This window comes from Paramormyrops kingsleyae, chromosome 19, assembly GCF_048594095.1.
Source record: "Paramormyrops kingsleyae isolate MSU_618 chromosome 19, PKINGS_0.4, whole genome shotgun sequence".
In the NCBI taxonomy this organism is placed as follows: Eukaryota; Metazoa; Chordata; class Actinopteri; order Osteoglossiformes; family Mormyridae; genus Paramormyrops; species Paramormyrops kingsleyae.
In genome coordinates, this window is record NC_132815.1 from 17,151,815 (window position 1) to 17,179,425 (window position 27,611).

At 39.4% G+C, this 27,611-nt stretch overlaps 2 long non-coding RNA genes across 4 annotated transcripts in view; one reads left to right on the forward strand and one right to left on the reverse strand.

Annotated features, from left to right (window-relative positions):
- LOC111837366 (uncharacterized) overlaps nucleotides 1–23,850 on the reverse strand; it is a 39,237-nt gene extending 15,387 nt beyond the window's left edge. The window contains exons 1-3 of one of the 3 annotated variants that reach the window (XR_011984129.1): nucleotides 23,733–23,850; nucleotides 21,688–21,754; nucleotides 4,579–5,306 (exon numbers count right to left, since the gene is read on the reverse strand). This is a non-coding gene — a long non-coding RNA (uncharacterized lncRNA). The other 2 variants (XR_002836644.1, XR_002836642.2) reach the window with 2 other exon arrangements.
- On the forward strand, nucleotides 23,513–26,066 carry LOC111837361 (uncharacterized). Its single transcript, XR_002836639.2, has 4 exons — nucleotides 23,513–23,852; nucleotides 25,110–25,240; nucleotides 25,502–25,595; nucleotides 25,896–26,066. It is a non-coding gene; the product is annotated as an uncharacterized lncRNA (long non-coding RNA).
- Nucleotides 26,067–27,611: the final 1,545 nt, after the last annotated feature.

The following is a 27,611-nucleotide window of genomic DNA, read 5'->3' on the forward strand; positions in this document are numbered from 1 at the left end:
TAATGTGTTCTTCGCTTCATATAACATATCAACCAGACTTTTGTCCCATTTGCAGTACGTTTCTTCATGGCCTTTCATCACGACGGCTGTCTGTTTCACAATTACGTAACGGGTTTAGGTAACATTTCTGTCCCACGTTTCTGTTGCCTCGCCGATGTTGTGTCTCACCTACAAGGTGATATGTCTGCTGAGCTGGTCCATCCCGGCATGTACCTACCACTGTTCATACCAGAGGCACAGAGGTGCAATCGCGGGGATTAACATCAGGAATGCGCTGTGGGCAGATCTCCAATGTGATAATACTGTTTTCATTTTCTGCTAATTTTTTTTGAACACACTTGTTTCTTTCGTCCATTAAGAAACGCCTTTCATCTTTTGACAACTTTTGTTTGTTAAATGATTGCTCCTTTTTCTGTACCCATGTAGGAGGCCACCCTGGCCTCCCCATGGTAGAATGAGTGGGAGGGGGTATTATGGCTTTGCTATTGTTTTTGCTTTGTTATACATGATGTAATGACAAAGTATATTTTATGGTTACAGTCAATAGCAACTTTATTTTGACTCTGCATGCAAAGTAAAGATAACAAACAGCATTGTTATTGTTTCCTTTTTTTTACTGGTTTGGTTCTTAAAACTGATTTACAATTTTACCCAGTTAGGTTTAAACAGTTTAGGCTAAGTACCTTGAGCACCCAGGAGAGCTTCACTCAAAACCTGGAGCACTGTCATTTATCAGATGGCTGCCCCATTCTGGCATTTTGGCACAGAATAGCAAGAAATGTTTCACTCACAACACACCCAAGAATATAACTGTAACGGAAAAAGTTGGGAGAAGCCCTGTTATTGTACTGAGTGACATTTACATCATGGTATTAAATCTAGTTGTCACTCTGAACATTTTGTGATTAACCTGTATTGTGAAAGTTGGACTGTATTCATCTATGTAAGATATACTGTAGATTCAGGAAGAGGTTTTAATAATATATATTAAGGTATACTGTGTGAGTACAGCTATTGGCAATTTATGGCTTGTTCATTCAGATATCCAGTGCAGGTTGTTAATATTGTTTAGCTCACAGAAGTTTTATAATATGAGCACATTTCTGCAAATGAAAAAAAAACCCACCAATTTCTATTAATTCTCCCCTCCACTTATATTATAATTTCAAGTGCCATTATGTCTATTAATAATTTTGAGCGCATTTTGAATTGGACATTGAATTGATTGAAAGGACAGTGTATCATTTTAAAATAAATATACAATCTGACTGTTTTTTTGTAATTTGTTTTTAGAATTTTTCTAGTTGTTTTACACTGTAGCTATCACAAAACACAGACATGTAAGTGCTTCTTAGGATAGAAATGGAACATTTTAAAATAGTGTTTAGTGTATGTAATCTTACTATAATCATGACTGAAGCTGTTTATGTATTGTGTTGTACACAGAAGGCGGCCTGGCGGGTTACTGCATATGTGTTAAATGTACTGTTTGTAGGCATTGATATATTGTTTATAAGTACAGAACTTGCCTTAATCCCAGAGGGGATATGGTTTCAGCTGGCTTTGAGACATCTCCAGACATTAGCAACGGTCCAGTTAAACCACTAGACAGTTATCTGTTTTTTTTATTTATTTTTTTTGCTGGGGGGGGGGGGTTGGGGGGTACTTGTCAGTATTTAGTGTTTTTGTGAACAACCCCAAAACCCCACACAACACAAAACCCACACACATAACGCACACATCACCCTTTATCTGTGGGAAAGCTACCATACAAAATGGAAAACTAAACACACCGCAATAAAAATATATTTAATCAGAACCTGAATTCTCTAAAATGGATAATAACTTTTTTGGTTTTTGTCACATATGAATAATAATGATATATTAGATATATTAATATAATAATACTGTAATTAATAATCGTGAATTTAGTATCAGACAATGTCAAGTGTTTCACCGTTTAAAAATACTGATTGCAACATGACGACCTACATGTTAGGCAACCTACACTTGTTAAGCCATCCATCCACCCACCCAATCACCCACCTATCCATCCATCCATCTTCCAGTAGCTTGTCCAAGATATAGTGGAGGAACAATTATGACCTTTCATGTAAAATTATTCAATATAGGTAGAAGAGTGAAATTAATGGATAGTTTGGGGTGGGAAATTTAGGGTTAAGCCACTACAGGATCGAAGGTTCCGTGTATGTTTGCAGCCTAGAACTCATTTCAGTTGCTTTTAAAGTCAATCAGTTCTACTTAAACTCCTTCGTAACCCAGCTACTTCCAGCAAATTGGGATTGCAATGATGCCCCATGAGACAGACGGAATTCTAACCGGAATGCTGCACAGTTCTTGACAAGTTGTAATAAGTAAGAGCTCAGACACGGGAGCGACACATTCCCCGACTACAGAGGGCTGGAACGGCCTCAGAACAAATTAAAAGGCCTAAACATGCCCGTTGCTAAGAAACAGGTTGTAAGGGTGTGTGTCTGCGTATGTGTCTGCGTGTGCGTGTGTGGCGCAGGCCTTTAGGGCGATGAAAAGGTGTTGTCATGCCAAATTGATGACTAGCCTGTTTATAATCCCTTATGCCAGGAGTCTTGTTTTGCAGCCTAGTGGTCCAAGAAAGCAGAGTTATAAAAAGAAAAGAAAAAAGGTCCCACAGATGCAGAACACATTTTGAATACGGCACCTCAATAGATGGGTCGCACCCCCGTACACCAACGTAAACATTAAACATCAGAAGGAGTGCTGCAAAAGTCCAGCATTTGCAGGGCCAGCCAGACAGGGTAAGCCAAACACAATGGTAGGATAATGTGTTTTCCTTTGCACAAGACTTTGAAAAAACACCGGCATTTTCCCTCCCTGCGGAATATCCCTTGTTGGCTTCTGAAATGTTATTCCACTCAGCCAGCCGTTTCAGTATATTTCTATTATCTGCTAAATGGTCACATTATCTTTTTTTACTTTGTCATTGTAGGCAAAATCATCATGTTTTCTTTGCATCCTGAAGAGCATTTTACCGAAGATCAAAAAAATATATGAATTTAATTACTTAAATTACGCAATCTAGGAATACCATCCTCCAGCAAGTCCAAAGACACCATGCAAAATGGAATAAATTGCATTACATGTTATTAATGAGGGATTCTCCACTGCTAGCTTAACTTTCATTTGTTTAGGAACATGCTAAATCAATTTCTATTCACCCCTGCATAAGCACGTGTGATTCTGTAAAAAAAGGACATGAAATACATTTTAAAGTAGGAAAAAAAAACATTTCATGTAATTAAGAAGCCATGTCACAAAGCTGCGGTCCCTTTACTGTGCAACATTTAACTGCTATGCATAAATACAGAAAAATGTGCCTCTTTTCATGAGAGTTAGTCAGGACGGGAGCGGCCACAACTTGCACCTCATCAAAGTGAATCCTGCGCATTTTTCTGCTCTGTTTTATCACATAAAAGCCCGCTTTGCCTTTGTTCTCGGCTTTGCGTGAAAAGAGATGCGAACAGTTTTATTTAACAGCTGAGGAGATGGTGCTGTAAAAGTCGCCGATCCGTAGAACCTCAAGGCACCTGCAGCGTTCTGAAGGCCGTGTCTGGCACTGCCCGTGGACTCGGACTGCCCTGCATCAGGCAGATCCATGTGACCGACAAATTCCATGGTCACTATCTCAAACAGGCTCTTACAAAGCAACCGATTCAATGTTGTGTCTACAGCGGTGGAGGGCTAGAATGACAAAAACCCATCCATCCATCCATCCATCCATCCATCCATCTTCTAACCACTTGACCAGTATGGGATCACGATGAGGCTGGGAGGGGGGGGGAAGGACATCCCCTAAAAATCATGATAAACTAGTATGCGATAAAATGTCCACCTGCCCAGACCCCGTTATTTCAAACTGCACCTACCTAATTCAGGCAGCACAGGGCCCTCAATGCAGGGGTCAGTTTGAGCAAGGGGTTGTTTACAAAGAAAAGGAATCCATAATATAATGTTCTCACACTCACAGATATACAAGCACATATATGAATAAGAAAACAGAAAAGTGCTTCATGATGATTATTTAACAAGCCGTGGGGGTGGGGCGGTTTGTGGCTCAGTTGGTTAGGATAAGAAGGTCTTCAGCTCGAAGCCCAGAGTTAGGGTAATGTTACCATTGGGTCCATGAGCATGGGCTCTAACTCCTATTGCTCCTGCAACTTGCTAACACTGCTTTCTCAAACAAACAAACAAACAAACAAACAATAAATAAGACTTTAGATCAGGGCTGTCAAACTCCATTCCTGGAGGGCCAAAGTCCTGAATAGCTTAGTTTTTTCTCTGTTCCACCACAAATGATTCAGGTCAAGAGCTGTGTGGTAATTAGCACAAGGAGTTAAATCAGGTGTGTTAAATGAGGGGAAACCCAAAAATGTGCAGGGCTCCGGCCCCCCAGGACTGGAGTTTGACAGCCCTGCTTTAGATCATCTGTTAAATAAATTAAGTGGCTCATCACAAACATATCTAAAATATGTTTCTCAGGCCTTCACACCCAAATACATTGTGAGACGTTTAATAATTGATTTTACGATTATCATTCCTCCAAAGCATACAGAAAACAAGCCATGCAGTGTAATGCAACAGGAGTAACCAACATTTCATGACTCGCAGTATTTATTGCGATAATTTTGGTGATTTATACGTCTCAGAGACAGTATCCCAGTCTCTCTGTTCTTTGTTTCTCTCTCTCCTCTAATGCAGAGTGAGTCAGACTTTTACTGTCATTGCCGCGAGCCATTTCCACCCATTGACACCATATCCAACAGTCATATATTTCTGTTGTTTACTCTCTCTTTAGCTGTATGCTCACTGCGCTTCCCACAAAGAATCGGCCAAAACCTTCCCACACTTATCAAGGCAGCAGTTTCTGCAGATATAGGCGGCAGTGGTGGCAAATCCACAGAACTTTTCTCTGCTCACAGAGGAGAAGATGAAATGTTATGTCGCGCATGGAACTTCATGATACTGATGTGAGTCCATATGTCAGATAATAGGCATGAAGATACCCAGAAAGGGAGCCAGCCATGTTTACCCAACAACTGGTAACCACAAATCCAATGGCAAACTGGTTAGATGGGAATCTAGTGGGGAACTCTGTAATTATTTAGAGGGCATTTAGTTCTTGTGTGCTACACCGCCTGGGGTAAGCTACAGGCCGCCATGTGGTGGCCGTTTACTGGATAAGAAGAAAAATGGATGAATCCAACTGCTGTGTATCACTGGGTCACTCCCTGGGTGTCATCAGCTGGTAGCTATAGAGAATAAGATGAAAATATAAGAATTAGGTAGAAATATACCCCCCGGCATTTGTGTTATATACACATTATGTACATTGGAACAATAACATAAAGAAGTGAAGCTAGCCCTGAAGCTCACCTCAGATGTTCACTCATATATCGCAAGCATGGCCTGCTGGCCAGTTTGGCAAAGTGTGATGCAATGCATTGTGGGACATATGTGTTTAACTGGTTCTGGAAAGCCATGGTAAGTCGGAGCTCTACTCATGAAACTGGACTGCAGGACCTGCTGCCTTTTAATGAACTCTTCTCTTAATTTATTAAGAATAAGTAATAAAATCGAGGTCAGACAAATGGGCAGCTTCAGTTTCAGAGATAAAGCGAGTGTTATAAGCAATTAAAACATCTTAAGAACCTTGATTAAGTGTTGGGAATATTTTGAAAATGTAGATATAAGGGATTCTGGGAAAAGACAGCTTTAATCTGCAGATAATAACAGAGAGCTACAAGACCACTATTGAAATTAATATATTTGAGGTTAGGAAGAAATTAATGGTACCGCCTTATTTTTTTCTGTCAGAGACATAAATGATTTAAAAATTCACTGCAGTTGCATCTGGCTATTTTAAATGTCCCTCGAAATGAAAATGAAGGAGGTAAAAGGAGCCAGTTCACGCTAAGATTACATGAAATGGTCTCCTAGAAGCTGAATGGTGGAGATTACTGCCATAAGCCTATGAATGAACTTTTACTCTATCCCCGTTCGGCTTATTTTCTTCACATACATCCATTTGAAATGTAATAAATCCCAGTGAATTCCAGAGGAAAATCTATAATTTACTCCAGTTGCATAATTTATTCCATTTGTTTAGTCACAAAGGGCTTCAGTTCTGACCAGGAAACTATCGAGACGACTGTCTTTCTAGGACAAGAAGATTGGACAACGATCAATCACTTCGCCCTCCGCGAAAAATGAGCAGAGGCTTTTCTGTAGTCTCAACAACTCCTCCAAATATAAGAGGAGTTTATAGTGCTGGAGGAAATTCAGCGTTGGAATACCCCTCCAAAAGACTTTGATAAAAAGCAATTAGGAAGAAGGGAAAGAAAAACACAAAAATGTATCAAATACATGGTGCAATAAACATGAGTATAATTGTGAACATACGGCTTTTTGCAGCACACGCCGCCCTGTACGGTCACTCCTCCCCCTTTAACTCCCAGCTTCGGGTGATATAGCCTTTTCATAATAACGGGTTCAGGTTCCGAATTGGACCGTCTTCTCCGGCCAGAATTATTTCCTCGCCTTTGGACCGGCGTATTTATTTTTAAAGCTGCAGTGAGCTGAACAAAGGCAGACTTAAGCAGATTCAGACACTGTCAGTGAATGGAATATACATGGAGTATATAAAGTTGTTTTCTTCACTATATGGTATAAATTCTGTAGTGAATATTGGTGAATATTTGTTTGCGGTCTGATTATAGACTTCCATCTGTCTTTCCCAATAAAGCCAAACAGAGAAGGGTGCTTCCACATGTCATGTGATATACAGAAGGACAGTTATATATATCCTAGTACATGCACCTTTTAATCCGATAAACAGAATGAATGAATGAATAAACAAACAAACAATGAAGCACACACACACACACACGTTTGTACTCAAATCTTTGTGGGGACTCCATTAATTTCTATGGGAAAAACCCTAATCCCGACAATGACAACCATAACCCTACCCAGTCCTAACCTTAACCATAAGTAACCAAACAAAATACAAGACTTTTGGCATTTTTAGTTTTTTGACTGCAGTCACAGATTTTTATACAATTGAGTTTCTCCTTGTCAAACCAAAAAAGTGGTCCCTACAATGTCAAAATAACAGGTTTTTATCACATTATGTGGACATTTGATCCCCACAATGTAATGTATGCATGACTCCCCCCCCCCCCCCCCGTACACACACACACATACACAAAGTATCCCAGATGTCAATTCTTGATCCTTTCCAGGTTCAAGCCTCACTGTGACTCTGTATTGGATGAGAGCTTATAGATGAAGGATGAATGGATTATGTATACACACAGAATCAACGGAGAAAACAAATGATAAACAACTCAAGAAGAAAGGAAGAAACAACCATCAAAGAGGATGCCATTCCTCTGTTCCAAAACAGTCACGTTTTCCCCCTGGAAATATAATGACATTTATTTGGGTATTCCTTGTAGAATACAAGCAGGTTAAAACATGGATGAACTGAACTAAACATTGGAGAGGCTCAGGTAGTGTTAGTGGGCCATAACTTGCATCTGAGATGCTGTAATTCCGGTGTTTTCATATGAACCATGAGAAAATTAATACCAGTAATGAGGAAGTGTTTGAAAGAAGGGGATAAGCAGCATCAAGAAGAGCTCCTTCATGTACAAGTGGGAATGGTTACATAATGCAGGTCACTGCACGCACATAGGGATATCCAGCCGTCCAATGACAGGACACAGGAGCTGGTGATCACCTGCTAGTGCCACTGTCAGTTTCCCATATAAGTTTCCGCTTTGAAGCCCACTGCAAGGACACGTCTTTGACTGGACAGACCACATGGTTCCTATTGCGACACGGGCTTCCAGAGACAGGGTCGGATCCTCTCTGTTTTCGGAGTGTAGGGGAGCCAACACAAATGTGAAGAGCGTGAAGCTGGGCAGAGTAAAGGCCGAACTCGCAGACTGAGATGTTAACGTTGCGTGTAGCTATAGGCTTGGTGGCACAGTTGCGTGTGCACAAGTGGAAGATCGGAGATTTTGTTTGGAGACGTTCCTAAGTGAGGCGACAAACTACAATAGGTCATGTTGTAGCAGAGAAAATGCTGCTGAAGTTCTGCTTCTAACATGCAAGGGTGACAATAAGTATGTGGAAGAGAGCATAAATAAGCAATTAAAACTGTGACATTTTCAAGAGTGTATAGGACTGGAATAAAGGCCTCTGAAAAAGAGGGGACATGCAAGATGGGTATGGGTATGGTGTTATTGGGTATGGTGTTATTGGGTATGGTGTTTTTGGGTATGGTGTTATTGGGTATGGTGTTTTTGGGTATGGTGTTATTGGGTATGGTGTTTTTGGGTATGGTGTTTTTGGGTATGGTGTTATTGGGTATGGTGTTATTGGGTATGGTGTTATTGGGTATGGTGTTTTTGGGTATGGTGTTATTGGGTATGGTGTTTTTGGGTATGGTGTTTTTGGATGGTGTATGCTTACTGCATTTGCAGAGCATTATAGTGAGAGAGCACGGAAAATTGGGAGAAGGTAACAGATGGTAGGATAATCTGAATTTTTTAATTGAACACCACCTCAAATCGACACCATGATGCTCACCTCCACGTCACCTGCCTCATGCTGATGTCCATTAAAGAGGATTTGCTGTTAGGCCTATCACAATAATCACGATATCGACTCATCACACAATATATGGACATAACCGTGATAAAATTCTTCTGACCTTGATACTGGAAAATAATGTTTACATAAGAATGAATGTCCTCAACATTTTAGCCAGTCACGCTACGTCTACTCTCTGGGTTGCAAGCATGACACAGAGCTGATTCATACTTCACACGAAAGTATGCACGCCGTGGCACAAGTGACGCGGTGCATTACCATCCATGGTCATGAATGTTCATACTTCAAGCACCAACATGCCAGGCAATGCTGCTTTTATCAGTCATCTTTATGAAATGTGGTATGGTTGTGTACTATATACTTACAGTAGGCCAGGCAGGGTTATAATCATTAACAAAAACATTTCTATAAACTGAAATAAAATAGCACGTGAAAATAAAATAACTATAACTAAATGACTATGAACAATAAATATTGGTTCAGAAACCAGCTGAGATACAATAAAAAAGATGTCAAATACTTCCTGTTACCGTATTTAAAAACTATTTAGCTGAAGTAATGATTTGTTTATCTTTGGGCCTCTCATGCAATGAACTTGAACCATTGAAATAGCCAACGGCGCTACATTGTGACATTTTCTAGTACCCAACAAGTCCTATGACTTTCCGTCTATCCCTAGATATTAAATTGCAGGCAGTATATTGCCTGTAAAGGAAAGAATGACTCTCTATACCCCTGTGCCAAATATTTAATATACTGTACAATCCAATTTTTGTTAATAAAGCCTGAGAGTGCATTTTATCTACTTTTTGTGTGGATTTATTTATGTTTTATTTATATAGGATATTTACACTTTTGTCTGATGTCAGAATATTCTTAAGAATTAAAAGTTCATTACTTTTTGAAAGGGTGTACTTCCATTATCATGCTATTATATACTATATTGCCAGAAGTATTGGGACAATCCTCCACATCATTGAATTCAGGTGTTCCAATCTCTTCCATAGCCAAGGGTGTATAAAATCAAGCTGCTAGGCATGCAGACTGCTTCTACAAACAATTGTGAAAGAATGGGTCGCTGTCAGGAGCTCAGTGAATTCAAGTGTGATACTGTGATAGGCTGCCATCTGTGCAATTACAGTAGTTCATTCGTGAAATTTCCTCGTTACTAAATATTCCACAGTCAACTGTTAGCGGTATAATAACAATTGGGAACAACAGCAACTCAACCACAAAGTGGTAGCACACGTAAAATCACAGAGCGGGGACAACGCATGCTGAGATGCACAGTGTGCAGAAGTCGCCAACTGTCTGCAGAGTCAATAGCTACAGACCTACAAACGTCGTGTGGCCTTCAGATTAGCTCAAGAACAATGGAATGGGTTTCCATGGCTGAGCAGCTGCATCTAAGCCTTACATCACCAAGTGCAATGCAAAGCGTCGGATGCAGTGGTGTAAAGCATGCCACCACTGGACTCTAGAGCAGTGGAGACGTGTTCTCTGGAGTGACAAATCATGCTTCTCTGTCTGGCAATCCGATGGATGAGTCTGGGTTTGGCGGTTTGCAGGAGAACGATACTTACTTGGCTGACTGCATTGTGTCGAGTGTAAAGTTTGGTGGAGGGGGGATTATGGTGTGGGGCTGTTTTTCAGGGGTTGGGCTTGGTCCCTTAGTTCCAGTGAAAGGAACTCTTAATGTTGCAGCATTCTAGGACAATCTCATGCTCATATCTTTGTGGGAACAATTCAGGGATGGCCCCTTCCTGTTCCAACATGACTATGTACCAGTGTACAAAACGAGGTCCATAAGGACATGGATGAACGAGTCTGGTGTGGAGGAACTTGACTGTCCTGCACAGAGCCCTGACCTCAACCTGACAGAACACCTTTGCGATGAATTAGAGCGGAGACTGCAAGCCAGGCCTTCTTGTCCAACATCAGTGCTTGACCTCACAAATGCCCTCCTGGAAGAATGGTCAAAAATTCCCATAAACACACTTCTAAACCCTGTGGACAGCCTTCCCAGAAGAGTTGAAGCTGTTATAGCTGCAAAGGATGGGCCAACTCCATATTAAAGCCTAAGTATTAAGAATGGGATGTCATTAGACTTCATGTGTGTATAAAGGCAGGTATCCCAATACTTTTGGCAATATAGGGTATTAGTAGCATAAAATGATTTTACGATGACAATATCGTTTAGCGCAATCATCTCTAGTTACAGAAGCAGTTACCATGGCAGGCATATTTACCATCAGCCTTGGGATCACTAGCATAACATGAATGGCATCCAAAAATCATTGCTTGCATATGTACATGTAAAATACTACATTGTCTTATTTTGACTGAAAACAAGTACATTGTGTTTAGTATGAATATCTGAAACATTTTATGCAGTAAAATTATTTCATTTTCTGTAACTGTACAGTGTTGTGGGCTTCTGGAGCTTATGGGTTCGAGGCAGGAAACAACCCAGTATCAGATGCTAACCCATCCTACGGGACACTCACACACCATTCACTGCACATGCAGACCTGCGGGGAATTTGGCAACTACAATTCACCTAAGCATATTTTTGGACTGTGGGGGAAAGCCGGAGAACCCAGAGGAAACCCCACAGCGACATGGGGAGAACATGCAACTCCACATACGTGGAACCATTACATTAATGTAAACCTACTTAAACACCATGATACAAATTTTGGGCCCTACCCCCCAGCACTAGTACACAGCAATCAATACACCATGAATTGTATTGGGACTGTAAGCGATGTAACCTTAAGTATATAGATTATCATCAACTCACCCTCTTGATCCAAAGGATAAGAAATTATTTAAAGAATTGGCCTCAATTTCGCTTTGCATATATCTTTAGGTCAGTTTTGTCAAAAACTCTCTTTCTGCTGCACGTAAAGGGGAAAATAGTGTGGAGCCAAACCGCTTTTCAGCAGAACTGAATTATCCTCCAGGAAGGTTTTAAATCTTCGTTTGGTAAGTGGTCAGTAAAATGTTAGTGTAAAATAGCTCATAATCAAATTTATGAGCTCACACCATCCACTGCAAAAGACCATCCTATTTGTTAAAAACGAGTGAAGAAAACATCTGGATTTCTTTGTAATTCTGTAGCTAAATTGACCAAAAATAAATGGCCCACCTTATCTTTTTCAATTTGTATGTTTTCATGATGACTTTGAGTGAAAAACATAAAAATGATACAAACTGTGCCGTGCAAGTATACTCTTGGTCCCTGGACAATGTGCAATGTGTGGACATAAAGTTCTCTGGATGAAGAAAACAGATTATGTGCTGAAAGATATTTCCTCTGTTCTATACACTATATCAGTTCTAAATCATACTTATCTAGTCGTTAATATATATTTTCTTTTATTCTTAATACATCTCTAGAATATTTTTTAGACATAAATTATGTAGCTTAACCTGGGGTTTCAAATGCACATATTAACTGACATATTTGGAAAAAAAAGGGGGGGGGGAAACAAAAATTTTGTTTGGTAAAAAGGGGTAACTGTATTTCAGAGATCCTTCTGTTTCACATTAGAAAACCCTTGCTAGAAGCTGTAAATGATATTCGATGAATTTCCAACTACCATTCATCATCTTTTCTGGTCGTCGTCCATCAAAGTTCCGTCTTAGATAACATGTAATTTTATCAAATTGATTGGAAACAATTACTACTTTCGCGTGGAGCACACCCCCTGATTGGATGAAAAGAAACCCACTGCCAAAGGGAAGTTCTTAGTTCTTACTCTTAAATCAGGAAGAAACTGAGACCTTGATTTGAAGTCCATAAGGTCAAATGAACAGTGGAGTTTCATTCATCCATCATTGGACTTTCCATATTGTCCATATCAAGTTTCATAATTCACCAAATTGTGTATTTTACAGAGCAAAGATATTCCTGTTGTTTGCAAAATAAACTCCCCATACACTGCCGTCCTCATTAATAGGACTTCCTGGCAGACAGTTGCTGGAATTAAATTAAATGCAATAATTTTCCTACAATGCAGACAGTTTTTTTTTTCATGAAAATTGTCTACTTTATATTCGTTTTATAATTTTAAGCCGAATAAACCTCTCTGGGCTATGGAGCTGTACAGAAAATAAACCACTTCAGTATAAGTTATCCTGGGGCAACGTCACCACCACATCAGAGATTATTTGCAAACAAGTACAAAACCAGTTGTGGTTTATCCCTTATGTAAATGTTCCTGTATCATGACATTTTCCAGGATACAAGCTTGATTTTGCTCAGTTAGGAACAAAGAAATCTTCCTTTTTCCTCTATCGCTACACACACACACACACACAGAATCCAGGTATGGGGACTCTCCATATACAGTACATTTCTATGGGCATAACCCTATTCCCAACAATGACAACCTTAACCTCTACTCAGGCCTAACTTTAACTATAAGTACCCAAACAAAATGCATGACTTTCGGCACAAGGTTAATAGTAACAGGTTTTTATCCCATTGTGGACAAATATGGTCCCCACAATGTAGTAATTACAAATACACACTCATACACAAAGCTAGATTTAGAGTGAAAAAAAAACGGTGTTTCCTAGTTAAGCATTTAAGCTGTGACGACAGTGACTGATGCATTATTACATTTATTTTGATTTTGTTCGGTTTCAATAAATATTTTAGTCTGTCAGTTAATTCAGAAATTTTATAATCATGCACTGTCCAGAAAAATAAACAGTGCCATTCATAACTGGTGTAGGGTTTGTTATTTTGTTCCGGGATTTGGCGGAGGAAATTGGAACATTCAGAGCTCATTACAGAATGCTTACTTGACTGTGTTTCACATCTGAATTTCTGACAGCTTGTGTAAAAACAGGAGATTACCCAGCAAGGCAAATATCACTCTTCTTGTGCGTCTCTGAAAATAACTGGGGACAAATATCTTTTTGTACAGTGTCTGTTAATGCACTCATAGAGATATACATAATATTTCTGATTTCATTAAAAAACTTACTCATTTGAAATATTTCTGTATCAGGTCATTTGATGTGTGCATACTCTCCTGAAAAATGTTTGAGAAGTTTGTTAAAATTAACTAATCAAATTTTGTTCACATAATTATAAAATTATATTTTTTTTCTAAAAAACTTGGGATGAAATGCTTATCTGAGTTTTCTGCACTTACGCAAATCCCCCAGAGGATTCTACTATGAACACATGGTATCTATACACCGCTTTGGCCATGGTATAAGGATAAGTGGCTGATTTTGATATACGCTTCTCCAATTTCATTTAAAGCTCCACACATCTTCGGGGAAGCTGAGAAATCAAAGGCAGGAGTGACAGAGAGCTACAGGAGTTCCCTCAGATGATGCTGGGGACACTGAGGGACCCATGTGTCCCCCATACAGCAGAAAGTGTGAGCCATGCATGTTTCCAACAGAGGCGTTTTTGGAATAATGCACTTTGTCGCGGTTTACATGCATAAATCTCAGAGTGTTAAAGTACATGGTGTCAGTGTATACTGCAGCCCCAACGTAGAGTGTTATTTTAAGTTTAATTCATATGGACTGGCTTAGCAAACTCTGACCGGCCTTCCTGCAGAAGACCACACACCCTGATTATACTATTACTAGCCTAATTATAGAAATAGAAACTATTTACTTTGTTAGTCATTTTGAAGTCGTGGGCATTTGGTGCAGACAAAGCTCAGGAGACCTCAGCTTTAAAAAATGAACAGAGGTCCTCAGCGGATATTTTTCATAATAAAATAACCTGTGGAAACACACATCTACCAGGCACATAAAATTAAATATGTACCATTCCGTTGTGGTTGCTCCTACACTAAGCCCCCGCCACCCTGCCCCCATTCCCAGCTCCAACCCCAACCCAAAAAAGTGCAAAGCATATTATTTTTCCAGGTTCAGTTTCAGATATAAGAACCTATTTTAAATAATATGAGTATAATAAGATGCCAAGATTAAGTGTATATTAAAAAGGGTAGCGAAGTGATTAACAGCATTAAATTACTCACTTATTATAATTAATAATTTGTTACCAACTTGCGTCTAATGTTATTTTAGTTCATTATCTTATTATTCTAATTATTTGTTGTTACTGGACCAGCGTGGCCACAAACGGTTAAATGTCCCACAGAGTGAACAGTCCATTTCGAAAAATAGCACGAGAGAATTCCCGAGCAACATAACAGCCGTAATACACCAACACGAGACCACAGTAAATGACAAAATTACCCAGCATACTTTCTGAGGCACGCCCAAAAATGCCACCATTTCCAGATTCGTTAACCACTAACATCAGGTAGCGCTTTGGTTTGCTTTGCCCTCTGGGAGCCTAACTTCATGTCACCGACGTGTACACGTCGTAAGAGACCTGAGAAAGGGAACACGCACCATAGCTCACATTTTCTATCCATCAGTCACATTGCAATAAAGATACCATTCCTTCAATAACAGGATATGGTTAGCATTTGTAATTTCAAAAATACGTACAGGCTATGTTTAAAATCAACCACAGCTTCTGTTTGCAAAATCCCTCCCAATTCCCGAAATTTGGGACATTTCTTATTATTTTCCTTATTTTAAATCTATATAGCTACTTTGTCAGGGTGACCTTGTAAACTATATAAAAACATGCTTAGTTAAACAAAGCAGTTAACCTGAAAATAAATTCATGTAAATGTATTTAGTTATTCTCTAAATGGCCATAAAATTGTTTTTCAACAAAAGACCATGATTATTCACAAATTATGTGGTAAACATATTTCTGGGGAAACATTAAGATGCTTGATACAGTGCAGCCAGATCTTAAAGCTAAAGAGTCAAGTTTACCTTGGAAGTGTGTAGGAGGGGAAACTTTAATTCAGTCTGAGCCTTCCGTATGATAAAGGCTCTTACGCGTTATTATCATTGTGATTCTGCGTCTTTCTTCCTTGAAGGAAGCCTGATTCTCAGAGATTTTTGAATGGTATTTCTAACCAAAGAGTCACACAATTACACCCCCCTTCAGATCCACTTGCCAACAAAATTTACGGGTTCAATTCACCAGCATACTGACACTGAGCCGATACATATGTTTGAAAGTTAAATTTGGAATCTGTGCACTGAACAAAAAGGTGCAGTGATGTGACAAGCTAACCAAAATATTACAAACCTCTGGAGAACTTTTGTAATAATCATTCCCTGTGCATTTTTATAAACCATAACTACTCTATACAGTGGGGGTTGTATTAATTTGTAGAAGAGATATAGAATAAAAATAATTAACTTTGTAATACTTGCATTTGGATGTCATAAAGTTATCATAAATGTCTGAAATGAAAAAGTAAAACATTTTCTTCAGAATGCATATTCAATTACAGTTACACTAAAAATGTTCTGCAAATGAATTGTTCGTTCATGAAAGGTTTGCTCATAAACATAATAATACATGCATCATTTCAGAATAAAACAAAATAGTTGTTTTTATAAGTGTTTTTTTCTGTTACTTGTAGTGCACGTCTGATTGTTTTTGCCGAGTGAAACTATTGAATGTACTAGGACAGATACCATCTACTGCATGACAACAAATGTAAGATGCCCGAGTCCTTTGCACTCGTTAACAGATCAGCCATTTACTCTTTAACCTCACGTTTCAGCCAGCCTGCTACTTCTCTAATCCATGAGTGCTTCCACATGTCTGTCCCTCATAGCGGGCGGCTTCCACCACCGAAAGCCGGTTGGATTTAAGTGTGAAGCCTCCTCTGTTTTTCTGGCTGTAAACCACTGACAAACATCACGCCGCCCCCCCCCAAAAAGAAGCGTCATGGTGTCCTTCTCGCAATCGCATAAATATCTAGGCCCAAATGGAATAGCAGGAATTGAGGAAACTGTGCAATTATGCTAAAGCATCACATAATTTACGATTCTTTCACATATCAAAAATGACTATACGCAGTTATACTTGCACTAGCAAGTTTGTGAAGCTTTTCTGCTCCCCCATCTCCTTCTATTCCACCTCCTTCTTTTCTCTCTCACCTCATCTTCGTCTCTCAGGTGGTGCTGGACACTGATGACTCCTTACTTATATCAACATTGTTCTACTACTCTGTCTCCAGCTGCCCTCAAACTGGCTTATATACAATTTTTCCTGGAAGACCAGTAGCAACAACTTGTAAGCAAACTAAATGCCTTTTGACATTCAAGCAAATCAGTCTTATATTAGCTTTTTAGCTTAGCAATTAAATTAGCTACATACTGCAAGCAACATTTAAACCACTGTTACACCCCTTCTTGCAACTCAAAAGTGAGGACTTTCTCAGCATTTCTAATGGGATGAACAGTTCAATCAGAAATCCCCATAAATTCCCAACGCAATATTTCCTAAAAAGACACTCAGTTTAATCCTTGTTCTGAACTTCATGTCTCTTGTTTGTTACTTGATCCCCAATGAACTACTTGCAGAATATCTGTTCTCCAGATATTGTCCCATTCGTTAGCTCTCTGATCAGTAGGTCTTAGTCCAACCAGTTTTGCCCCATCTGCCTTCAGGTTTCGTCAAACCCAATGTTTTCATCTCAGAATTGTTTCCAAAGCCCATTCAGAGCTTCTCCAGTAGCTAGCTGGCATTCCACAGGGATTCTCTAATGTTGATGGCCTACATTCAGATCTCTTATCATGCTGATACTCCTGAACCTCTTAGCCATTTTCAACACTTTACCACTGTCTAGCCTGGAACTGGTCACCTTCGGGGGCTTCCCTAATTCATTAGACATCCAGGCAAAATCATGACTGTGCATTAATACTCCTTCCATGGTGATGATACTAATCTTTTCCTTCCTGCTAAGCCCTCTAAATTGTCCCTGTAGATGTTCACAACTTTGACAATGTTCTAAACGTCATAAGCTTTTTTCATTTGCAAGTAGACTGAAAACTTCATGGTGTAGAACATAGATTTCAAATTGGTAATAGTTTGTATTGTAACCATCATATCTGGTTGACCTGGAGACCTGACAAAGCATTACAGAGACTTTCATATACTCATTACTAGTTATTCTTGGGTGTGTGTGTTTTACATATATTCAGCCTTGAGAAGTTTCATAATGTAATTAACTAAAATAGTATTTCAGTGCATTCAATATCATTTTCATTACTAGCTAAATTAGTAAAATACTAGAATTAATAAAATGATAGAATACATACATAATCTGTAAAGTCTGTCAGCAAGACACTACAATCACAAGTAGTGAAAAGCAGATTTGGTTAATAACATGTAAGTATAGCAGTTAAAACTTACATTTCTAAAACACACACATTTCACAGTTTCCTGAAAACATTAAAAAATATATAGTTTTTGTATTTATCTTCAGAGCTTGCCTGCAAATTTGCCATGTGCAAAACAGATCATAAGCTGCCTTCACAAAAAACTCCTGACTTTTGGAGATATTTCACTGTGTGAGCCATTATCACGTCATCAATTTCATCTTCGCTCCAAAGTGGAAAAGACAAAGAGAGGGAAAACCGATGGGTCCATAAGCAAGCTTTAACCTCTGGCAGAAGCTAAGGTGCCTTAAGATGGAAGACCACCCCATCTAAGGCCCCTTGGGACTGGGGGAGAAGGGCGCGGAGATGCGGACAGTGAGACAGCTCCCGCTGCCTGTTCCCCATTACGCAGATGATTCGGTGACAGTGGTTTGCAACAATATTCCTCCCTTTCATCAAGAAAGCGCCTTGGCGGCATCAGTCAGCAGGCCGGGTCGTCCCGGCATCTGCCTGAAAACACATGTGGGGCCACTAATGACAGCGTGGATAGAGTCAATTAGGAGACGCTCTCTTGCATTTCAACGGCCTTATCTGACAAATGGCCACAGAAAACTGACCCGACTACTGTTCTGAACAACAAAGCCGAACTGTATGAATCCTTCTTCGTGCTGTCCTACACTCTTTCCAAATGCTCAGCGCTCACACACAAGCTGCTCTTTTCAAGCATGGCTGGGCTTCATGAGGTAAATGGAGCAGATATGACTAGTTTAATTCTAGGAAAATATGCATATGAGAAATCCTTGATCATTTGTTACTCAGCAACATTAAACCTACACAACAAGAGTGGTGGTGTGTGACTCTGTGATTGAAAGGTTGCTGATTTGCATCCTGTGGTTAGCAGAGTAATGTCAGTGTTGGGCCCTTGACCAAGTACCTTAACCCCAAATTTCTCCACGCAGTGTCCGACCCTATTCTCTCAACTGTATGTCACGGTGAATAAACATGTCTGCTAAGTAAATAAATGCACAATCCGTCTTTTCACATGAATGCTTCATAAATACATAGCGTGATAATTGTTTACAAAATGTGTTTTGTGACAGATTAATGTTTACGTAATTGCACCACTGAAAAAGGGTCCAGTCCACATTTTGTAGGAGGGGCTGTTCAAAAAATGATTTTCTGGTGTCTATCTGGTGGAATCTTACGCCTTTATGGTAGCCAAGTACCATAAAAGAGGCGAGCTAGCTGAAAAGAGGCTGGACTCCGTTGTTACGGATCATCACGTTATCGTGTGGAACCCGCAGCTCCAGCTAGAGGTCGACCTCAGTGCTCATTATGGACGCCCACAGCCCAAGGACCTCTCAGCTCAAAACCACTCATCACTGGCTGCACTCACAGCTGCATTGCATGAGAATCTCTAAGGGTGAAAAAAGTAACATCAGTGAAATAAGTCTCCCAAAAATGGGTCACGACTAAGAGAAGGCAACACAAAAGCACAAGCAAAGTTAGAAATACTTAATGCTCACTCTTGACACTAAGAATCACACATGAAAATATCAGAGAATATCAAAACTATCAGAAGAAGCTGGTCAAGATGGCAAACAGATTAATGTGACAAAGGAAAATTGCAACAGACCAGAGTGTTTTTTTTTATCTACAGGAGCTGAAAATAACAGGGCAGCCAAAACGGAAGCAAATCATTCAGATACCAAAAAAGGAAAAGTAAAATCAGCGCATGAAATCCATTTACGTTAAGTCAACAAGGCTCTTAGAAACACGCTGGATACGGGACCGTGCTGTTCTCCATAGTCTAGTTAGTCAGGAACTAAAATAAATCAGGGCAGCTATTTCAACTAACGAGGGTCAGATGGAAGTCGTCATAGCAGACGGTGACCTGTGGCACCTGCCACATGACCCCCCTCGATCCATACTAGGATGCCCCCCACAACTAAAATACGTCTGCTGGATTCCTCAGGAAATATATCACTACAATATACTGCAATTCTTGCTATTTTTCCTTAATATCACAAAACAATATTTGCATAAAATCACTGTCAAACAACAGAGGTGGTAGCATAAGCTTTCAAACCTTCCAGCCGGTTCAAAAATTGCCCGTGTAGGAAGTTAGAACCTGCATGATAGTTTTTAGCCTTGTAAACTGTATGACCTAATAGTACTTATGCAACATTTACAACCAAATAAATCCAGCGATGTTGCCAGAAGTATAATTCTTCATTTTTTCTCTGCTGAATAACTGTAGCACTGTCATCCTTTCTAAAAAGGATGTGAAGAGTAGCAATCTCTTGTCAAGAATTACACAAACAACTGATATCTTTTTAAAACCCAAATTAAAATATAAATCTGCTTCTGTTATACAGTTTAGGCAGGGTCAGGCCTTGTGTGTACCAATGAATCACACTGACTGAACATTTAAAAGCAGAACCTGTATGCTGATGCTATATGACCATAATTATCACCCTGGTTTTGTTGTGTGATTGTGGCCGTGTCTGTGATGTCATAAGGTCATGTGGTGCTAGACTCCGTAAACATGCTTATGGAGGATTCATGTCTGCCTCCATGCAGAAATGTTAATACTGTGTGATCTGCGATACAGTCAGACAATGGCTGACAGTGCAAAACAGAGCAAGGTATCAGTCTCCTAGCATGTTTTGGTAACTTACAAAAGACAGACTGTGAGCAGAATTAAAAATCTGAAACAATTTAACTATAAAACCAAGGAGGAAGGGGAATTATTTTTAATTCTGAAAAAAAGTACTATTTCAGATGATCAAAAATGACTTTTCAGAAATTTCATCACATAACCCGCAGGTATTTTTCTTTTTATTAATGTTGGGCTCTGAGAAAGCAAAGCGCCCTAAACCAATCACTGCAAGACTCTGTGTTGAGCAATGCGGGAAAAGGGCGCTTCATAGAAGCCAGAGCGAGGAGGGCTGTGGTTTTGTAAGACACACGATGTCACTGTCTGTCTGTCATCACGTCACACTTAAGAACGAAAGGCCTTCTACTTTAAAAATTACAATTACCTGGAAGCCCATTTGATGACTGCTCAAAGTCACATGCACAACAGTGCCAAAAGACTCTTAACATCACAGGTAATGTGGTGAATTATTATTAAAGATACATTAAGGAGAACATCAAAGGTTTGTTTGCTAAAGAATATGGTGGTGGACATGATGGAGTGGTGATCAACGCCTCCTGTCCTCAAAGGCAGGAGGTACCACGTACTTTTCCCAGAATCCATTTAAAATAAACTGAACTTGTTATTGAGGTAAGGACTTCTTACATTAGATTAACATTTATTAAATTAGCGCTAATAATGTTATTAAACTACATGATTGAGGGAAAACTACATTGTATAAATATAATTATAAAACAATAAATTCTGAGACTTCCAAAAATGTGGCCTGCTGTTACTCCCTTTATGAATAATAAAATGTGTTGGTTGCTTTATATTGCCCATAATTAATAAATCTAGCTGCTAGGCTAGATTATTTGATTTGAATTTGAAGCAAATGTGTCTGTGGTAGTTGGGGAAAACACTGGAACAAACTCAACAGTGGTTTCTTTGTGTTCTCCTACTTTAAGCTATTCCTCAGCTGACATAAATTTGGAATAACAAGTACAGGATAATATCAATCCCTGAAATAATATATTTGGTTTAAGTTAACTTGTGCAAATTCATGCGGGCGGCAGCTAATCAGGGTTAATTAATGCAGCGCTCAGGGGGAATGAAATCCAGCTCACCTTGTCCCAGGAGGCTTGGATTTTCCCGGGGATAATGCGTAGGATCCTCTGATGTGCTACTGTCCCGCTTTCATAACATAAGAAACAGAGACACCATAATTAATAGCGGATACACTACAATGAGTGCCTCTTTAGTTTCAGAAAGAAATAGCGTAAATATTGCAACCAGACTGAGCTTTGCAAGGTTGGATTATCCTCGAAAATAACAACAGTGCTGAAATAAGTAACCGGACAGAAATTACGTTTTACTGAATGAGAAAAGTGTAACCGAAAAGAAATTCAAAAGACAATATTAAATGTGTGTCAACAATATCTGCTCTACCGTCCATTATTTGAATGTAAATTTCATCCATAATTCAATTTATCTTAAATACTCATATTAAAACTGTACTCAGACATGCTGTTAATTACTAAAACAGTCGTTTTAGTTACACCCATTCATGTTACTTATAACACAGAAAATCGTAAAATAAAACAGCCTAAATTGGATTTCTGTTTACCGTACAAATAAAAATAAAAAATAGAAAATAAATCAGAATCAAAGAATCCATTTCACGTTCACAAGTCCCATCTGTTTCGCAGGGGAAACGGAGTAGTTAAGAGTAGGTAAGAAACGGAAACATTTGCAAAGTAAATGAAAAAGGTGAAGCGAAAGATATTTCAAGACGGTTAATTCATTATGCATTCCTAAATAGAGACAGAGATTAACGGATGGATTGTGAACATGTGGCCCTGAGAAAGCCGCGAAAACACCCAGACGTCTAAATTAAGAATAAAGTGGGATAAAACTGAGACCTTTTATGTTTAATGTACGGTTAAAGGGGCCGGATCAAACAGTCTCGTCCTGTTGAGTGACCTATATATAGTAGCGTAAATATATATTTTGGATCGTTATATGAAGACTCATTCGTGTAATTCAAGTATCTTTTTTCAATTAATCATGATTTTGGTCAGGTCTTTAATCAGACGCATCAGAGAATAGTATGACTCCACTAGAAAATGCTTATAAATAAAGTCAATTTTTATTAAATTAAAATGTCGACATCTGTCTGCCAGAGAAATTATTCACTTATTTGATCTACGTTGGCATGAATATGAATGTATGGAATACATTTTGTACATATTATACGATCATTATTATCATGGCAGTCGCATCATTTTCTGTCATATTAACTGGAATTGCACACGATGGACCCGGGCATTTAATAAAAACAGGACTATCAACGCGAGTTTTACTCAATTATATTTATCATAATCAGTTTCACTGATTCGCGTTTGTAAATAGGAATGGTATGTTTCAATTTTCAATTTTTTTCCTTTATAAAATTTCGTGCAACCATTACTCTGAGCAAATATACTTTCCAACTAGGCTTTTATTTAGCTGAACAAATCTTCCAGTTACAGATACCGGTTACCACATCTTATCTGTTTTAATGGAACTGGATATAATTAACTGCTTCTATTATCTATTATGGAAGCTATCGGACCTGGATATGGTACTTACAACTGATTACTGTGAATACTAAATAAACAGAATATGCTACGGGCAGCAGCTAAAGATCAATATATTGTTTTATTACAAATGAATTATAAAAATAAAAAGAATTATGAAGCTGATGTCCTGTGTTGTTATTTGTTGAAGTGAATTAGATTTCAACTCATATTTGTACTAAAACAGCCAGAATATGGAGCAGCTTACTGAAATATATTTTTTTAAAAATCCAGAAAAAAACCACCCAACCCTAGACTTATGAAACTGTGTGTTTTCCCACAAGGCCAAATAATTTTTATTAGTTATAGTTTTAGGGACAAATTATCCATTTACCATATTTCACAAATCGCAGTTGTCCGTTAAAATTCTGCCTGTCACAGTCGGACACCTGTTGACTTTTTAATAAAAGAGCCGAACGGTACTTATTCTGCGCTAACTGTAGTAAAAGAAAAAACGACAGAGAAATGCTAACATCAGTGGAAATTCTGAGGAAAAGGGATTAAATCCGGCCAAGGCCCAATGTGGACACCGGACCGATAGCGACACTTCGTACCTGCGGGCGAGCCGATGCCCGCGTGACCCCAGCAGGGCTCGTGGCCGCGTGCTGACGTGTAGCGGCTGATTAAGCGCCCCAGCCTTCGGGCCGGTGCTGGCGTCTACCTTCAGTCCACAGGTAACACGCCCATAAACGTCAGTTATACTGAGCATGCGGCGACGGACGGGAGCAACATATATTTAAATTGAAAGAACTGCATTTCAAAACATTCATGTTTTCCTTAAGAACGATATATCGCAGTCATATATAAACATACACACAGTAAGTATACTCCCATCGCTGTAGACACTCATCACTTGTTTCTATGGGCATAACCCACATGTTTGTATTCAGATCTTTGTGGGGACCGACCATTCATTTCTATGGGCAAAATCCTAATCCCAACAATGACAACCTTAACCCGTATGCAGTCCTGATCCTAAACAATAAGTAACCAAACAAAATACAAGACTAGGCATTTTTAGTGTTTTTTTTTAGTACAGTTTTTTTTTTATATATATATATTTGTGAATTAGGTATTATATATATATAGGGGCAGCATGGTGGTGCAGTGTTGCCTCACACCTCTTGGACCAGGGTTCAAGTCTCCGTCTGGGTTACGTGTGTGGAGTTTGCATGTTCTCCCCGTGTCGTCGTGAGGTTTCCTCCAGGTACTCCAGTTTCCCCCCACAGTCCAAAGACATGCTGAGGTTAATTGGAGTTACTCAATTGCCCATAGGTGTGCATGTGTGAGTGAATGGTGTGTGAGTGTGCCCTGTGATGGGCTGGCCTCCTGTCCAGGGTTGTTCCCAGCCTCGTGCCCATTGCTTCCGGGATAGGCTCCGGACCCCCCGCGACCCAGTAGGTTGGAAAATGCTTGGATGGATGGGTATATATATATATATGTATATATATTTCTGCCTGGCATTGACCCGAACTTAAGCCCTTACATATTCCAAACTTTTCCTTCCTTTTAACTTTCTTTAAATTCATGTTTTATGTCATTATTTTTATTTTATTTCACTGGAATCGGTACAGCTGTTTGAATTATTGCCGTCTGGGCCTGCCAGAAATTTAAAAACAATCCCCGAGCTGCCCTGTTCCTTTTAACGGACCACCAGAATCGACCCATTAGACACCAGGACTCCCCAGCCCTGGCCTTGGGCCACCCTGCACTAAAACGGCTTCAATTATTCCAATCCCAATACAGCAGCATACATTTTTGAACAAGGTAAATATTTGAGCACTGTGAAGGTAGTACTCTGGTCTGCAGCCAAAGCCCTCTTACCAACACCTGGCTCATAGATGAGCTCTCATAAGCGGCCGATTATTAAAAATGCCATGTCTGAAAATTGTCATTACACTTCTTTTTCTGTCTTTCCCTTTTCCCCTCAGGTCTCTCGGAAAGGTTTTTCTCGACTGGGGCGAATTACAACCACACTCGGTTCCATGGAGATCTCGCAAATGCACTCCGTCGACTTTAATCGCCATCCAAGTCGTTTTCTTTAACGAGCCAGGATGAACAGGTATAGAAATAGTCAAAATGAATAACATCCACTTGTGCAGAGCTTCTCTGTATCAGTAGTACTGAAGATTAGTAAAAATAGGAAATGTCTTACAATTTTGCCTTTAAGTATGAATTATTCACAATTACTCTAATTACAGAGGTCTATAATGTCAGTATGTTTCGATCCGTTTCTGATGGCGAATTGTAATTCAGCCATGTTTATGCAGCTGAGAAGCGCTTGTGCAGCTTGTCTTTCTACTTCCTTTTGGGCACGATGCAGGGCAGACCGTGTCATCTCAGGTGGGCCATGGAAGTCGGCAGGAAACAATTCCGTTGGCCCAGTAGATGTGCAGGATTTTGCCAGGGTGCCACAGGTCTGAGAAAAACAAAAAAGTCGCAGACTGCAGAGTAGTGACGGTCATCGATATGTCTAAATACAGTGAATGACCCAGGCAGGCCTCCAGGCTTACAAACACAAACAAAACTCACCTTGTATATATCACCAGGAGCCATTATGATATTTATAATCCCATAAGGAACATTCTGTCTGCAGTGTGGCTCAGTTTGTGGACCCCCTATACTACATGGGACTACACCACGTAAACAAACAGCCATTTCTTGCCCGTGGGGTGAGCACACTAAATGTGTGATGTACCTGTCATTTCATCCCGCAGCTGCCCCCCCCCTCACCCCCCCACTGGGATGCAGGACCACCGGAGAGCAATTCGTCCGCATTTCCCTCAGAGCTCCATGCCTCACCATTGCTGGTGAACCTTCCTGATGTACACAAGTGTCTCAGCTCGTTTGTTCTGCTAATTCTGGAGAATAAAACCTGCGGGATTTTATGGTCTGTCTTTGTTCTTAGCTAACATCTGAAACTATATGCTTAGAGGGAGCATGTCAGAGTGCATATGTGTGTTTACTTAAAGTCCTTAAATGCAACTGTTAAAAAATGTCAATGCTTGAATCCTGCAAAAATATTCATAATTTGACTGTTTAATCCCCTTTAATAATGTTGAATGTATAATTATTATTTTTGAAGTGTTTTTTGTGTAATTGCCCTGCCATTGAGGCTCTCATTTGAAATCTGCACTAAGTACCGGTAGGTAGCTCTCCGTGGGCCGCAGTCTCAGTTACTGCCCATAAGCGATGTGCACGTCTGCCTGTAAGTTGAACCGACCTTTATTAACACGTGATGTCCTCAGGGCCGGGAACTTAAACATGAACAACGCTTCATGTTCAAAAGTAATCCTGGCCACACCTGCTGAGGGAATTACAGACTAATAAGACTAAGAGTATTAACAGCAAACATTTATGGAACTGAGTACAAAAATCCCATGGCCAATTATTAACTGTCTTATTGTTTATAATTTGATTTTGATTCATTTACATGAAAAAATTTACTCTCTACTCTGTTCTTAGTGGAATTAAATTTTTCATATTTTTCTATTAATTCACAGTTTTGAATGCAGCCCACAGAAATGACAGTATTTAAATGTCGATAAAAAAGAAAACCACTTTAATTTCCACTCAGGTAGCAAACTGCCTTTCATGATTCATTTCTGCCATCAGATGTGAACATGTGGGCATTTTCCGCCATTGTGACAACTACAGAGATGGGTTATTTATCGATGAGAGATTAATAACGCATGGAACACTTGCGATGATTAACTGATGATTAACTGATGATTAACTGTGTGCTCTGCGCTGCTTCCTCGCCGAGCCCATTAGGCCACCAGAGTGCCTGTTCCTGCAGGGTGTTTTTCCCGGAGTGCCACACGCAGAGGTGGAAACGGACCCCACAATGCAAATGAGGAGGATGTTTAAAAATAGCCAGAGTCAGTAAACAGAAAACATTCAAAGCAAATAAATACTAAGATGGCTCAGTCATGTCCAGTCTGCAACACACAGGTACTTATGGTACTCATGTGCAAGGATCTCATAGCAGGAAGCCGCTGGAAAAAATACATCAAAGTTGTTGCTTTTTTTGCAAATCAGAGAACATCTCAAATCACTCTCAAAAATAATATTTCAAAATACTCCTTATAGATTGAAGAATGAACACAGAAAGACATTGAACACGCATCTGTAAGCAGGAAAATACCTAAACCTCTTTCTACAAACAGTAACCTCTGCTTTGGTTTGGCACCATTCAAGGCTACATTCAAACACTATGGGATACTGCCCCCCCCATACATGCAATATAGACTTAAGTCACTCCCCCAAGTTGCAGCATCAAAGGTGTTGAATATATAGTTTATCTGGCACAACTAGCTAAAATTTTTATAACTGTTTTTTCCATGGTATATTTTAAATGGAATGACATGATTTTTCTTTTTTTTTTTTTAATTTTCATTTTTGTCCTTTACAATCACATAACTATGCAGAAG